The following is a 6000-nucleotide window of genomic DNA, read 5'->3' as shown; positions in this document are numbered from 1 at the left end:
TTGGCTTGTAGGCTATCTGGGCAGACGCCAGCCCAGTTGCTGACAGGCCTTTGTGGTGCAGCAATCCAGTTTCACAGCCTGACGACTGCTAGCATAGGGTTTATTGGTTTTAGTTAGCAGGGCCAGCCATACACACACACACACACGCACACACTCACCATCTCGTCCTCCCGTTCGCATGCACGCACACACACTCACCATCTTGTCCTCCCGTCTGCATGCAGACACACACACACACACACACACACACTTACCATCTTGTCCTCCTGTACGCACGCACACGTATGCACGCACACACACACACACACACACACTCACTCACCATCTCGTCCTCCCGTTCGCACACACACATACTCACCATCTTGTCCTCCCATCCGCACGCACACGCATGCATGCACACACACATACACACACACATGCACACACGTGCACGCACATGCACACACACGCACGCGCACAAACACACACACACACACACACTCACCATCTCATCCTCCTGTCCACACACCGCATGCAGGACAGCGGGTCAAGTATAGAAGACCCGAAGCAAGAAAACTGGCCACTTACCTGGGTCTGTGCAACCCCCCCCCCCCGTCTCTGCTTGTGCCTCTCCCTCAGCCTGGAGACGTTCACCTACCTCCTCCCTCTGGACACCGAGACAGTGGAAGGAGTGTTTAAACCAGGGGTGGGAATAATTTTTGAAGGGGGGGGGGGTCACTTCACAAATTTTAGAAGTGGCCTCAGGCTGACCTGGTAGGGGTGGGGCCTCAGGCAGAAGGGGCGGGGTGGAGAGCTACCCTGCTGGGAGCTTTGCTTGGCCTGGGGTCCCTGCCTGACTTCTGGCCAACGGTAGGGACCTGGAGCAAAGGGCAGGGTGCTGGGGTGAGCCTCCTCCCAGAGCTGTCGGGGCTGGAGGCTTAGAATTCACACATGGCTGGCAGCTCCTAGTCCCGCTGCTAACCTGCTGCCTGGCAGCCGCCCGGCACAAGCCCTTTCAATAGAAGCAGTAGAAAGGGCTCACACATCCCGGGCAGCTCCCAGGCAACCGGCCAGTGGGACCGAGAGCTGGGAGCCCTTTCAATTGCTTCTGTTTAAAGGGCCTGGGCTTGCCAGGTGGCTACAAGGCAACGCAGCTGCCCAGCAAGCACGAACCCTTTAAATAGAAGCAGTTGAAAGGGCTCATGTGGAGGTGGAGGGCTGAGATTGGACTTATTCACCTCTCAGTGTGGGTCCGAGAGCCGGTCATTCTTTTTAAAGTCAATAATAGTGCTGCTTACAGCCGCTGAGTTAGTCAATACATTAAGATGCAGATCTTACCTCTGGGTACGTCTAAACTACATGCCTCCGTCGACGGAGGCATGTAGATTAGCCAGATCGGCAGAGGGAAATGAAGCCGCGATTAAAATAATCGCGGCTTCATTTAAATTTAAATGGCTGCCCCGCTCTGCCGATCAGCTGTTTGTCGGCAGATCGGGGCAGTCTGGACGCGACGCGCCGACAAAGAAGCCTTTCTTGATCGGCACAGGTAAACCTGGTTTCACGAGGCATACCTGTGCCGATCAAGAAAGGCTTCTTTGTCGACGCGTCGCGTCCAGACTGCCCCGATCTGCCGACAAACAGCTGATCGGCAGAGCGGGGCAGCCATTTAAATTTAAATGAAGCCGCGATTATTTTAATCACGGCTTCATTTCCCTCTGCCGATCTGGCTAATCTACATGCCTCCGTCGACGGAGGCATGTAGTCTAGACACACCCTTTGAGTGCAGGGGTTAGCAATCTTTCAGAAGTGGTGCCCTGAGATTTAACTTATTTACGGATCCGTGTGCCAGGGGAAGGAGGGGGAGGGGAGGCAAAGGCAGGCTGGGTACGGTGACCTTATTTTCTGAACCAGCTGCAGCTAGGGAGAACGGCTTAATTTAAATTATGAAACAGACGAAGCGTTTTAACTTTCTCGTGTTAGTCTATCAAATGTCATTTTAAATACAGTAAAATATTACACCCAACACAAACGGTTTCGGTGTTTTCTTTATTTATGGCAGAGGTGGGGAACCCTTTTTGGGTCGGAGGTCACTGACCCACAGAAAACCAGTTGGGGACCACACAAGTGAGAATCCAAAAAACTCCTCTCTAACCCCCAACCCTCCCTAATGTGGCCCCAACTGAGGCACCTCACTCCTCTGGTGCCCCAGCCTCATGGTGTGGGGGAAGGGAAGGAGTGGACTGAGGTTCAAGGCTTCCCATAGACCAGATTTATTTTTTTAGGGTTCCAGAGTTAATGGATATTACGGACCTCCTTAGGCTCTAGAGTAGGGACAAAAATGAGGGGTACAGTGCACGAGACAGGGCAGCTAGCAAATAAGAAAGGGATGGGGTGCAGGATCTGGGAGGGAGGTGGGGTGCAGAAGCAGGCTGGGAGGAGGCTGTCTGGCCGGGTGAAGGGAACAGGAGCAAGGGAGGATGCTGTGTCCAGCCAGGAGAGAGGATGCAGAAACAAGGGAGGGTGTCGGAACAAGCCGGGGGCGCCGGGTCTTGAGGGGGAGGGAAGTGAGGGGATTGGGGCAGAGAGGTCTAGGCAGCGACAAAAGCCAGTCACGCTGTCCCGGCTGCCCGAGAGAGAGGCCACGCTGCTGGGGCCCACGTGGTCCTGGTCTGGGCCCCGGCCTCGGAGGGCCCGCTGCCACTGTTGACCCCCCCCGAAGGCCTGCTGCCACTGTGGTCTGAGGCTGGCCCCAGAGGCCCCGAGGCTGCGGCCCAGGGACGGCCCAAGAGGTTGGAGGTGCCACGGCTACGGCCACGCAGCCTTGGACCACGTGGCCGTGGAGCAGCACCTCCGGGCCCGGCCAAGGCGCTACTGAGGAGCATCATCCCCAGCGCTGTCTCCTCCCACCCCAGCCTAACCTGCTGGGAGGAGGGAGCACGGGGGGGAGGGGCGGGGCTGAGCTCCCTCCCACGTTGCCGATCCCTGCGCTAGGGGGCGGGGCCTGGAGCCGTCTCCCAGGCTGCATCAAAACCCTAGGCAGGTGCCTGCTGAGAGGCATTTGCCCACCCTTGGTTTAGCACCCCCCACCCCCCGCGCTGGTTAGCTGAGCTCCCTGCCTGAGCCAGCGGGCCATGAAGCTCAAATAGCAGCACAGGCTCCCCGCTGTGGGGGAAGGGCGGGGTTGAGTTCCCACCCGCGTGCTGCTGATGGCACCGTGCCGTAGGCCGCCGACCCCTGATCTAGTCCATCCCTGACAGGTGTCTGTCCAACCTGCTCTGAACTATCTCCAGGAATGGGGATTCCACGATCCCCCCCGGCAACTTATTCCAGTGTTTAACCACCCGGACAGGAGGGAATACTGTGTACAGATGTGGTCTCCTCACCTCAAAAAAGATATTTTGGCCTTGGAAAGGGTTCAGAAAAGGGCAACTAAAATGATTAGGGGTTTGGAACGGGTCTCATATGAGGAGAGGTTAAAGCGACTGGGACTTTTCAGTTTAGAAAACAGGAGACTAAGGGGAGGATATGATAGAGGTCTATAAAATCATGTGTGGTGTGGAGAGGGCGGATAAAAAAAGTTATTTATTAGTTCCCATAATAGAAGAACTAGAGGACACCAGATGAAGTTAATGGGTAGCAGGTTTAAAACTAATAAAAGAAAGTTCTTCTTCACACAGCGTGTAGTCAACCTGTGGAACTCCTTGCCAGAGGAGGCTGTGAAGGCTAGGACTATAATAGAGTTTAAAGAGAAGCTAGATAATTTCATGGAGGTTAGGTCCATAAAAGGCTATTAGCCAGGGCAGTGGTCCCCAACACGGTGACCGCGGGCGCCATGGCGCCCGTGGGTGCATTTGTCACCCGCCAAGTGCTCAGGGCTGGCCCTGCCCCAGGCGCGTGGCGCATGTGCAGTGCCGGCCCCAGGCGCACTGCACATACTCGGCGCCAGCCCTGGGCGCATGGTGCATGGGGAGCGCAGCCCCAGGCGCACGGCTATGGGAGGCACCAACCCCAGGTGCGCAGCTATGGGGGGCGCTGGCCCCGGGCACGCGGCAAATTGGCCTCCCCGCCGCCAGGTGCGCAGCTATGGGGGGGTGCCGGCCCTGGGCGCGTAGCTCTGGAGGGCGCCAGCCCCAGGCTTGTGGCGAATGGACGGCCCCACCCGTGGCCACGCGGAACATGGGGTTGCTGGCCCCAGGCAGGGTGTGGCATATGCGTGGCCCCGCCCCCGGGCACAGGAGTGGCCCCGCCCTCTTGTGCCCGGCAGGCAAACGGCCCTGCTCCCTGGCGCCTGGCAGCTCCAAATGGTTGGGGACCACTGAGCCAGAGGCTAGAAATGGTGTCCCTGGCCTCTGTTTGTCAGAGGACGGAGAGGGATGGAAGGAGACAAATTGCTTGATCATTGTCTTCGGTCCACCCTCTCTGGGGCACCTGGTGCTGGCCACTGTCGGCAGACAGGCTACTGGGCTAGATGGACCTTTGGTCTGACCCAGTACGGCCGTTCTTATGTTATGTTCTTATATGTAAGGAAGTTTTTCCTTATAACCAACCTAAACCTCCCTTGCTGCAGTTTAAGCCCATTGCTTCTTGTCCTGTCTTCAGAGGCCAAGAAGAACAATTTTTCTCCCTCCTCCTTGTTAACGCCCTTTTATTGCTGCTTCTCTGCCTTGTGTAATGTCCGTCAGGCAGGTGTTGACCTCTCGGCAGCATCGCAGGACACATTATAAAAGCAAATGCTGTCAACTCGTAGGAGCTGGTTTGACAGTGACTTCAGCAGGGGAATCCTATAAGGTCTGCTCTAGAGCACCCACCTGACCTCCTATTTCTCTTGGGCACTTGTCAGATTTCAGCATTCAGTTTCCCTGCTGCTTCTGCCCATGTCCAGTAGAGAGCAGCGGTGTCACATTTCTTTGATCTCTTTCTTACTGCAGACTTTATATGTTGTCTCCATTTCTAGAACTGCATTCCTTTTAACCACTGCTGTTCATTTCCCCTTTAAGCAATGGCTTTTTGTATTTTAACACTGTATATAGGTTAGATGCTTATACCTTTGAATAATCCTGTTCCTTCTTAAATTAATAGAGCTTGCCTATCTCCTAGAACTGGAAGGGACCAAGGTCATCGAGTGAGTGCCCTGCCTTCACAGGAAAACCAAATACCATCGCTGACAAATTTTTGCCTCAAATCCCTAAATGGTGTCCACAAGTATTGAACTCAAAACCATGGGCTTAGCAAGCCAATGCACAAACCACTGAGCTATCCCTCCCCCCTTCTTAAGAACATACAATTCTTGTCATTTTAACAGGGCAACAATATGTTAAAAAATCCTGCATAGGTCTTCTAAATTTAAAGTCTGAAAATTCTTTGATTTCTAATACCTTTCATTTCCCATCTTTCAGTGCTTAAAATAGAGAAACAGCATCCTACTGAAGGAAAAAAGACCCAATATTTACCCATAGAGACACATATCTGTTTTGTAAGACAGACACATGTAGAGTTTCTGATTTGGAGTGAAAGATATATAGTAGCTCTTTACATATCCATCTTTCTATAGGACACCTCACAAGCATCCTGATTAAGTTAGCAGATGATGCCAAGCTGGGAAGGGTTGCAAGTGCTTTGGAGGAGAGGGTCAGAATTCAAACTGAGAAATGGTCTGAGGTCAATGGGATGAAGTTTAATAAGAACAAATGCAAAGTGCTCCACTGAGGAAGGAACAATCGGTGTCACACACAGAACGGGAAGCGACTGTCTAGGAAGAAGTTCTGCGGAGAGGGATCGAGGGGTCAGAGTGGATCACAAGCTAAATATGAGTCAACAGTTTGACACTGCTGCAAAAAAAGCAAACCTGATTCTGGGTGGTATTAACAGGAGTGTTGAGAGCCAGACACGAGAAGTCATTCTTCCGCTCTGCTCTGTGCTGGTTAGGCCTCAGTTGGAGGATTGTGTCCAGTTCTGGGCACCACAGTCGAAAAAAGATGTGGAGAAATTGGAGAGGGTCCAGAGAAGAGCAACAAAAATAAT

The sequence above is a fragment of the Pelodiscus sinensis genome, chromosome 3, assembly GCF_052426305.1.
Source record: "Pelodiscus sinensis isolate ZL-2025 chromosome 3, ASM5242630v1, whole genome shotgun sequence".
Taxonomy (NCBI): domain Eukaryota; kingdom Metazoa; phylum Chordata; order Testudines; family Trionychidae; genus Pelodiscus; species Pelodiscus sinensis.
This window is presented reverse-complemented; position numbering follows the sequence as displayed.